Here is an 11,319-nt window from a genome sequence, read left to right on the forward strand (position 1 = left end):
TCTGCCCAAGTACTTGTTTCAATATGTATTTCTTGAATATTAGTTAACAATTCTGTTGACATCCATATCATATCTTTTCTGGACCATGATAAGTGTCTATTTGAGTAGAAGGTGTATTGTTTAGTTTTAGCATTTCTTTCTCTCCATGTATCTTTTAAGTTTATTTCATCTACCATTTTAAAAAAAAGATTTAGGGAGAGTCTTTCTATTTTGCTTTGTTTTCTGTGCTGTATAGTGCAGTTTATTGTCTACAATTCCATTAAAATCTCCCATCATAACTATATTAACATAGTCCAGTTCAATTATTTTCATATGTAATTTTTTATAGAATTCTTCTTGATTGTCATTCGGGGCATAGATTGCAATCAGGAGTGTTTTCGTATTATTGTCCATTATTTCCATCATTAATATTCTTCTGTCGTCATCAGTATATATCAATTTCGCTGGGATGGTCTCTTTAATGTATAAAACCATTCCTCTTTTCTTACATTGTATCAAGGAGGTAAATATTTTCCCTAATTTTGGCTGTATCAACAATTGTTCATATTGTTTTTAATATGTACTTCTTGTGGGCAGATTATATCAAATTTTAATTTCTCTAATGTATGAAAGGTTTTCCTTCTTTTAACGGCTGAGTTAAGTCCATTTATATTAATTGTAATCAATTTTTACTCTTCCATGGTTATATTTTGTGGTTAGGTTTGACAGCTCTCTTGGATCTTGGTTCACTTTGTTCTTTGGCTTGCTCCTTTCCACCTACTGCACCTTCTTCTTTTTCAGTCGTCATTTGGCAGTCCTCTTGGAATTCAGTTAGTGAAATTTCTTTTTCTGCCTCTTCCTCCCCTCTGAAAAATTCTGTGTAAAATGATTCAGCTTTCTCAATTGAGTCAATTGTATATCTCTGTTCTAAGACTAAAGACTAAAAAAAGAAAGGAAAAATTCTTCAGTTTCTTCAACACCTTAATCCAATTGAGAGGTCTCAAATATAAAAGGATGCATAAAAATAAACACCCCCCCCCCAATATGGAAGGTAGATGGAAAGACAAAAATACCAGGAAGGGAGAGAGAAGAAAAGGGCTATTCCCTTAAAAAGAAATGGAAGGGAAACATTAATACTAAAGCTTTTCCTTTAAAATAAAAAGCAGGCGTAGAAATTTAACTTCCAAAGACAAGAAAAAAAACAAAGACAAGTTCCAAAGAGTCAAAAATCCAAATAGCTATTACAAAAAAAATAAATAAATGATGAGGAGGGGTAGCACAGCTTAGAAAGAAAAAGAGCCCACTTTGTTTAATTATCCAAGGCTCTTGTTATAACTCTCTTCTCCAAAGACTTATCACCTTTTCTTTTCCTAAGCTTCAACACCAGACTCCAGCTGTTGATAGAAATCTAGAAGAGCACCTGCAATAATACTCTCCCAATAATACTCTTCCCTCTATCTTATCAAACAGGCAATGTCCTTGAAAAAAAGTCTCAGTTCTTTCTCAGCTTTGTCTGGTCAAAAGAAAAATAGAATATTTCCAAGCCTCTAGTTGGCAGTGTTACAAAGTTTCTTTAGCTTTCACTTTCCCCCTCCTTTTCCAAGCAAAATATAATAAGGATTAATTAAAAAAAGAAAAAGATATTTTAAAAAAGTAACTAAAAGGGAGTCTCTGGCTTAGAATATTATAAAGTCAAAAAGGAGAAAAGAATAGAGAAAAAGAAGAGAAAAAAACCAGTCCAGTTTTAAAATATAAGATCATGTGTAGAAAATTCAGCAATGAGAAAAAAAATAAAAATATTATTTTGACATTCCTGTTTAAAATTGCCACTTAATCACTTCTGTCAAAACTTTTACAGATTCTTTCTTTCCCTTAGGGTGTCCTTTCAAGTCTTAAAATAAAGAAAAAGTTCTCACCAAACCAGCACACTCTCTCTTTCTGTTCTCTTTCGTTTCGGAGCTGTCCCAACTTCAGCAGCTTTAATGGCTGCCTCTTTGCTGCTGGCAAAAAGAGCTTCTCCTCGATCTACCAGGGACTTTGTGATATCCCTGGGATCGACAGGATGTGCTCTTTACATTTACCATCTCTTCGGGACGATTTAGATCCAATTGGACTGTCCAGGAGCAAAGATATCGGCAGCGATCTCAGACCTCCAAGATCGCATGTCATATCGTCGCGACGCCAGCTCCGCCCTCCCATCACTGGGGATTTTTAAGAAGAGACTGAACAGTTACTTGTCTGAAATGGTATGCTTGAGCAGGGGGCTGGACTAGAAGACCTTCAAGGTCTCTTTCAGCTCGATTCTGATTTGATCTGATTTGGTATTGAAACTGATTGGAAGCCAGTGTTAGTATCACATGATTTCCAGCTTAAGCTTTCGCAGTTTTATTGACACTATCTAAACTTCTAAAGCAAGGGTGTCCAACTTTGGCACCTTTTAGACTTGTGGACTTCAGCTCCCAGAATTCCACAGCCAGCATAGGTGTCTGGGAAATTCTGGGAGTTGAAGTCCGCAGGTTGGACTTAAAGCTTTAGCTCATCCTGAAAGATACTTCAATACACCATATATTACAATAATCCAAGTGGATACCAGATTACTGTAGCCAGTTTCTTTGCCATCTTCTAGGATATCACAAAGTCTGCTGGAATGTTTAATGATTGTGATGGTGACAGAAAAAAGACTTGAGCTATGCACCAAAACTTTTCTGAGAAATGCAACCAACTTGTGGAAAACTTACATGATGCTAAAAAATGCCACAGGATAGGTCTATATATCTTGCAAAGCCATTTGAATAAATTGGAATTAATGTATTAGTAACCCCATCCAACTGCGGCATTATTGACAAAGCAAAACATGCAATACGTGAACAATCACTTTTGCACTTTTGGCTCCACATCAGAACTCCCTCATGAAGGCTTTTGATTGGGTTTTATATTTTTCTTCTTTCTACTATAGATATTTCAAGATGGAAATGTGCTGATTTAGATAAAGAAATCAAATTCTTTTTTGAATGGTAGCTTTCAAGGAGATCATCATAATTACATTATGCTTCATCTCCCTATGACCTCATTGTTTATATTTCCTGTTCTGGATAATCATTCATTTGATGAAGGGGATACTGTCCAGGTCAGCATAATGTAATAAATCCTTAAAATGCCACAGGAAGTCATAATTCATTTATGCAATTGTTTTGCCTCTGCAGGTTCCATTGCAAACTTGTTTCACTGACTGATATTGGTTATTTTGAAAGAGAAGAAAAACTTACATTAACTTATCTTGATGTCTGCTTAAAAATAGACATTTAATAAATAAATACTATTTCTGCCTCCACCTCAATCTTCAGACTTTCAGAGTTTCCAAATACCTTTTGCTGTTGTTAGTCGCAAAGTCATGTCCAATTCATTGCGACCCCATGGACAATGTTCCTCCAGGCCTTCCTGTCCTCTACCATCCCTGTCTTCTTCAGCAAATACCTTAGTCATTTCTTATTGGCCCTGCTTCCCCAATCTTCCTCGAATGACTACAGTCAGGGGTGGGATTCTACAGGTTCATACCTATTTGCTAGGACCGGTTGTTAACATTCTAAGTAGTTTGGAGAACTGGTTGTTAGAAGAAATTACTGGCCTAATCCTGTAAGGAAGGCAGGAAGGAAACATTCTGGTGTTGCTTACAGAAACTGCCTCTCTGTTAAACCTTATTACATTCTTGGCAGGACTAGACTTCCTGTTTCTGGAACTTCTGTGGAGTTTTTTTTTCCCCTCCTTTGCTGGTACTTTGCTTGTGTAGAGTGACCATTCAAAGTTACAATGGCACTGAAAAAAGTGACTTATGACCGTTTTTCACACTTATGACTGTTGCAGCATCCCCACAGTCATGAGAGGCCAGGCAAGGAGAAGCATGCCTCGATGTGAGTGATGTTGAGTTGGCCACAACCAGCCAGTCACATGACCACCAAGCCACACCCACCAACTAAGCCATGCCCACAGAACCGGTTGTTAAAAAAAATTGGATCCCACCCCTGACTACAGTTATGTTTATTATTAAACACACACCTCCACAAGTAAAACTACACACAGAGATACTTCTTTTGAACTCTGAATCTTCTAGACTTGCAGTAATACTATCTCTCTATACTATCATACAAAGTAGCAGAACCTGCAAGCTGTGAGCAGGCATTTTGGAACTTAAATTCTTCCATCTCTGCTTTTTTTAAAAAAACTCTTATTCTACCTGGAAAAGTTAGGACGGTTGATCTGTCTCTCCAGGACAGTCAAAATGAATTTCTCTCAAAGTTTTGGATGAACAGGTGCATCTGTCATTTGGGAAGAAAAATAGGGGCATGTATTTGGTGCTATCCGTATTGTGTACTGTATTAGGTACTGAAAATCGATTTTATTTATTGCACGTTTGTATTGCCACAAAGTTAAAGACATTTGGAAAGCTTAAAATCATAATAGTGTTTTATTATAATGTTTTCATTATGCAATATACTGAAAACTGTAGAACACATGAAAACTGAAGTGTTTGTTTCCTTCCTGTTGACCAGAGAATCCTATCACTTAATATTTAATGTGGAGTGCAAATATAGAAAATCAAAGTTGCAATTTCCTTCTTGTTGTTTTGACTATAATTTCCTTTGCAAATCTCATATTTCCATCAGAACATCTCATGGTGGACAAATCTGTCTACTGTGAAATAGAAATAAAACCTGCCAGGACAATATATTAGAGAAAGGCAATTATAAGTTAAACATAGCATTGTTTACCCTAAAAGAGCCAAGAAAAATATGAATGGCAGATATGCTGAACCAAGAAAGATCTTTAGTTCTGATTTGAACAGACAAAGCATGAAACAGCTTCCTTCTTTTGTGGTTGTTTTCTGAAATGTTTTAAAGTGTCCTTGTTTAGCAAAAGCAAAATGTATCTGTTTGGGCATTCATTTCTCTCCTTACCTCTTTCCCCAGTAACAACATTTTGGTTTTCTTAGCAATCAAAGTACTGTATATTGCTGCTTATTGAAATTTAAATTCAGGCACCCTGAAATTTGTGAGAATCATGTGTGCTAATTTTAATTCATTATATTTCTACTGTATATTTATGTCCTCAAAAGATAGACACTGTGTGGTATACAGAAACAAAATCATGAAAACAGGCCCTGTAATAAAACATTGGAACTCCCACAATAAAGTAAAATGACATCTCTTACTTCCAGATGTATCAAAGAAGAAACAGTGACTGACCACTCATCATGAAGCTTTGAAGGCTGGTTTTCACAGCTTTGTGTATTGTAATGACGGAACTTGCCAATAGGAAGAAGATGCTCCAAAGAATCAGAGTTATGCAGAAAGGATCTGTCTTTTGATCTACAACTTCCTCACATCCCGCAGGATGGGAACTTGAAAGGTTATCTCGAGATACGTTGACAAGTGGTCAGAATTGTTATGTCTTTAGGACTGGTTGGAGTCCCCAACCAGGTCCGTCGTTTGAGTGGGAGCACCAGCAGCTCCCATTGGTTGGCTCCGTTTGATAGTCGGCTATAAAAGCCGGCTGTCGAGCAGAGCCAGCCGTTGTTCGCTTGCAGTCTGCCTTGTTAGCTGGCAGATGCGACAACCCTTTATTCCCTGAATAAAGACTGTTACTTGTATGCTCTGGTCTAAGCCTCATCTGTTCCATCGCTCTACAACACTGGCGACGAGGGTGGGATTGACCGCAGGCTAGCCAGAAGCACTCGCATTCAAGAGAGCTGAAATCGCTCTAGCGAAGCCTCGGTGCTGAACCGCAGCCACCTTGCTTTCAGAGAGCTCAAGCTCAAACCGCTGCGATATGAGCTGAAAGTCACGGCGCTGACAGCCTCAGCTGCCCACGCTCACAGAAGAGCGCGAAATTCAAACCGCTGCCGTTTGAATTTAGTCACTCAAGCGAAGTACGGCACTGTAGCCACAGTTGCCGACGCTCCCCAGAGAGCGCAAAATCCAAACTGCTGTTACTAAGCTGAAGTCAGTTACGGCGCTGTTAGCCGCAGCCGCCGACGAGCGCAGAGAGCGCGAAATACAGACTGCCCTCACGAGAATGGAAGTCACTGAGCGAGTCTAGGGCGCTGTAGCCGCAGCCGCCAGCTCTCACGATAAGCGCAAGCCCTAGGGGCATGACCACCCAGAGAGATAGTTCAGTCTGCCAACGACACCGAGGGTCCCAAGATGAACGCCAATCCAGCATTTCAACCATTCAAACCCAACGAGGAGACATGGGACTCCTACAAGAATTGCTTCAGCCATTACATCGATGCCATTGGTTTAGCTGACGCCGCGGAGCATAGGAAGAAATCGTACTTCCTTAGCTACTGCGGGGCTGCAGTCTTCGACACTGCCACGGCACTTTTCGCACCATGTGACATCAGAAGCGTTCCGTGGAACGAACTACAAGAAACACTCTCAAACCACTACTCCCCTAAACCTTCCCAGATTGCAAGATGCTACGCGTTCAGGATGAGGAAGCAAGCCGAGGGGGAGTCCATCAACCAGTACATGGCCGCCCTGAGGACAGCAGCTCTACAATGCGAATTTAAGAATTATTTAGACGACATGCTCCTCGACCAACTCGTCTGTGGGGTAAGAGATCTGAGGCTCCAAAGACGTCTGCTGGCCAGGAAAGATTTAAATCTTTCCCAAGCAGTAGATGAAGCCCTAGCTGCTGAACTCTCCGCCCAGTCAGCAGCTGAGATTCAGGGCACCACACCCAAGCCTGGTACTTCCACCGTCCACTCGGAAGAGGTGATGACCGAAGCTGACCCCACAGAATTTTCAGACATCCATCGCCTCAAGCAGTTGAAACAACCACAGGTAGGAGCGAGGCAGAGAAACAGCAGTGGCCCACAACAGATCCCCTTGTGCCTAACCTGCGGAGGTGCCCACTCCCAGGCATCTTGCAGGTTCAGAAACGCCAGCTGCCTAAACTGCCACAAGAAAGGTCACCTTGCACGAGTCTGCGAGGCAGCACGCGCTTTTCCTCAGAAACTTTCTTCATCTCCCGGCCTCCAAAGGCAAGTAGAAGACTGTTATACTTGCTACCACGCTAACCACACTTCCCAAACGCCAAATAAAATTAAACTTTCTGTTTCCCTAGAAGGTAAACCTTGCAGCATGGAGGTAGACACGGGCTCAGCGCTCTCAATCATCTCCTGGGATACGCTGAAGGAGATTCAACCCAGACTGACCAGGAAGCAGCTACAAAGGTGCAACCTCACCCTGAGAGACTACCAAGGCAAGAACATCCCTGTCCTCGGGAAAGGCAAGTTCCTTGTTAAATTCCGAACCTTCAAAGGCCATTTGCCTTTAGTGGTGGTTAATGGTGCCCTCCCTAGTCTTTTGGGGTTAGATTGGTTCCCCTCTCTTGGCCTTAGTGTAACAGGGATTCATGCTGTCTCAACTTCGGAAGTAGACACATTATTCTCAGACTATTCCGACGTCTTTAGCAGCGAGCTGGGTTGCTATAATGGCACACCCATCTCTTTCTCCGTAGACCCCCAGGCAGTTCCCGTCCGCCTAAAATCTCGCAGAGTACCTTTCGCTATCCGCCCCAAATTGGACGCGGAACTAGACAAACTTCTCAAACAAGGGGTAATAGAACCCACAGATTTCGCCAAATGGGAGACCCCCATAGTCACCCCACTAAAAAAGGATGGTAGTCTGAGAATTTGTGCTGACTATAAGACGACCCTCAACCGTTATCTTCAGGTTAGCGCATATCCTGTTCCAGTCATCCAGCACCTGTTGCACACATTCGAACCCGGCACCATTTTTGCCAAGCTGGACATGTCACAGGCATACCAGCAGTTCCCTGTCGACAGCCACACAGCAGATTTACAAACCATAGTAACACATAGAGGGGCATTCAGGTGTAAACGTCTCCAATTCGGCGTTAGCGTGGCCCCAGGTATTTTTCAGTCACTAATGGAGAGAATTCTCCAAGGTCTTCCAGGAGTAGTTCCCTATTTTGACGATATTCTGGTCTCAGCTATGGATAGGCCCCAACTCCTCCAGAGGGTCAGGGCAGTGTTAGAGAAGTTTAGACAGCATGGTCTCAAGCTCAAACGGGAGAAGTGCACCATCGCCACTAGACAGGTGGACTTTCTAGGATATAGGTTAGACGCCTCAGGCATCCACCCAGTGGAGTCAAAAGTAAAGGCCATCCACGAGGCACCCACACCTACCAACAAAACGGAGCTACAAGCCTTCCTGGGGTTATTAAATTTCTACGCTTCGTTCCTACCCCACAAAGCATCAGTCGCTGAACCTTTGCACAGGTTATTAGATAAAGACACTCCATGGCACTGGGGACCCACAGAATCCCATGCATTTAAAGCAGTCAAATCTCTACTCACCTCAGAAGCCGTTTTAATGCAGTTCGACCAACGCCTTCCCTTGGTCCTAGCCGCTGACGCATCCCCTTTTGGGATAGGAGCTGTCCTAAGTCACAGACTCCCCAATGGCTCCGAGGCACCAATTGCCTTTTTCTCCAGGACCTTCTCCATGACTGAAAGAAACTACAGCCAGATTGATAAAGAGGCCCTGGCTGCAGTAGCGGCAGTTAAAAAATTCCACGAATTTCTCTTCGGCCACCATTTCGAACTCATTACTGATCACAAGCTGCTTTTGGGACTTTTATCGGGGGACAGGCAAACTCCACAGGTACTGTCCCCCAGGATGACAAGATGGACCTTGTTCCTGGCGGCCTACTCGTTCAAATTGGTCTATCGCCCAGGTAAGACTTTAAGCCACGCAGATGCTCTCAGCCGCTGCCCCTTGCCGACCCCAGTCGAGGACCCCGCTCCGGTGCACTCAATCTTCGAAGTCAACGAACTCAAGCTGCCAGTGACTGCAGATGACATCACAGCACACTCCAAAAAAGATAAAATACTCGCCCAGGTTCTGGACTGGGTGGGGAGGGGGTGGCCGGAAACAAAGTATTCAGTTGACTTTACCCCATTTAAAACACATCAACAGGAATTATCAAAACTCCAGGGATGCCTGCTGTGGGGTACCAGAGTCGTCATCCCAACCACTCTTCGCGTACCTATATTGAAGGTGCTGCACGAGGACCATCCGGGCATCGTGCGAATGAAGGCATTGGCTCGCAGTTACGTATGGTGGCCCGGGATGGACGATCAGATCGCCAAGTGGGTAAGCTCGTGCCAACCCTGTCAAGAGTCCAGGGCAGCCCCACCAGCCGCCGCACCCACCAAGTGGGAGAGCGCCAATGCCCCATGGTCGCGGTTACACATCGACCTTGCCGGGCCTGTGCATGGCAAAACGTTCTTAGTGGTTGTGGACTCTTATTCTAAGTGGATAGATGTGGCCTTACTTCCCACAACCACCACGCAGGCAGTTGTTAAAGCCCTGACCCGGCTTTTCGTAACTCATGGGCTCCCGGACACGCTGGTCTCCGACAATGGCCCACAGTTCACATCCTGTGAATTTAGTATGTATGTCACGAATCTGGGCATCAGACACGTCCTCACGGCCCCTTTTCACCCTGCTAGCAATGGGATGGCGGAGAGAGCTGTCAGGTCAGCTAAGGAGGCACTAGCCAGATTCGGTCAGGAAAACTGGCATTCCAAGTTGTCTCGTTTTCTCCTCAGCCAGCATACAACACCATGCACAAGCACTAATAAATCTCCGGCCGAACTTTTAATGGGGAGACGCTTAAGGACTACCCTAGACAGACTGCACCCCCATTACTGTCCTGACACCCCGTTAGGGTCTGACAGCCAGGTCAGAGACTTTGCCTTGCAGGACTCAGTTTTTGCAAGGAACTACTCAGGAGATCCGTTGTGGGTGCCAGGGCAGATAGTGGCCGTCACGGGTCCACGATCCTATCGGGTCCAACTGGAGGATGGTCGCGTGTGGCGGAGACACCTGGACCAACTAAGGAGGCGGCGGAACAGTCTGACCAACGCCGAACCAAATCCACCGGCCAGCCCTCAAGTTCCCGTCCAAGTTCCAGAAGGAAGCTCCCTGAGGGACCAAACATTCCCAATCGAACAGAGTGAGCCGAGAGTGGATCCGGACTGCCAACCCGAATCTCCACCTCGTCCACCCAGCAGGATCACCAGTCATCCGGACCGAGACGGTTTTCCGAGCCAGCCCGAATGAGGGGTGTCATTCCATTCCCAAGATCCCTCGCCACGCCAAGTTGATACCCCGGCGACCTCGGAGCCTTGTTCCATGGACTCGATGCCCACCAGCAGTTTCCCTGAACCACGACGTTCCGGTCGCCAGCGAAATCCACCCATGTATCTCAAAGACTATGCATGTTCCCAGCTAGGGGGGAGGAGTGTTATGTCTTTAGGACTGGTTGGAGTCCCCAACCAGGTCCGTTGTTTGAGCGGGAGCACCAGCAGCTCCCATTGGTTGGCTCCGTTTGACAGTCGGCTATAAAAGCCGGCTGTCGAGCAGAGCCAGCCGTTGTTCGCTTGCAGTCTGCCTTGTTAGCTGGCAGATGCGACAACCCTTTATTCCCTGAATAAAGACTGTTACTTGTATGCTCTGGTCTAAGCCTCATCTGTTCCATCGCTCTACAACAAGAATCATTTTCAAGTGGTCATTAATATAACCAGCTGTCCAGCTGTCCCTTAACCTCAAACAAGTGCAAAATCTAAGTGTAAATGGAATAAAGTTATGTGGTAACTACATGGGACCTCTACCAATGAAGAAATTGTAGGTATGGTGCTATGCCCAAGAATTGGAGGACAATATTATAACCTTCCCAGCAAAGTATTTATTAATAACCGCTAGTTATTTATTTTCATTACATAGAAACTGCATCACTGCAGATACTTCTATACAACAGAAATTGTTTTTAACAGAAACAGGAAGGATGGCATTTGCAAAACCTGCCATCTACTCCCAATTCCTTTACCACTGACTTTTAAATGGCTTGATGGAGATTGTGTACTTCCTCTTAAGTCAGAGATCTTTCCAAGTGCCAGTGGGTTATTTGATGTATAGATATTATGCATCCTGCTGTGAAACTATATATACTCCATTTTTTTTTTCAACAGTAATCATTCAACAGCAGCAACAAAAGTGATCAGGATTTTAAAATAGAGTTGTAACCTAGTGAGAGCTTAAGTATCTACATGGGATCTTCTCATTTATAGCGTATGTATGAGGCAACCCAAGAGAGCCATCTGTGTCCAGTAGTATCAACTACGGTATTTCCTTTTCCTTTTGCACAGAGGGGAATTTTCTTCTTTCTGTTTTCAGTCCTACCCAAAACAGCACATTCCCATTCTATATCTGCAGTATAGCTTTGTGACTCTGCTAGGAGGTTTAGTGGTGA

Source organism: Pseudonaja textilis, chromosome 1, assembly GCF_049901715.1.
Source record: "Pseudonaja textilis isolate UNSWEBS1 chromosome 1, rPseTex1.2, whole genome shotgun sequence".
NCBI lineage: Eukaryota > Metazoa > Chordata > Lepidosauria > Squamata > Elapidae > Pseudonaja > Pseudonaja textilis.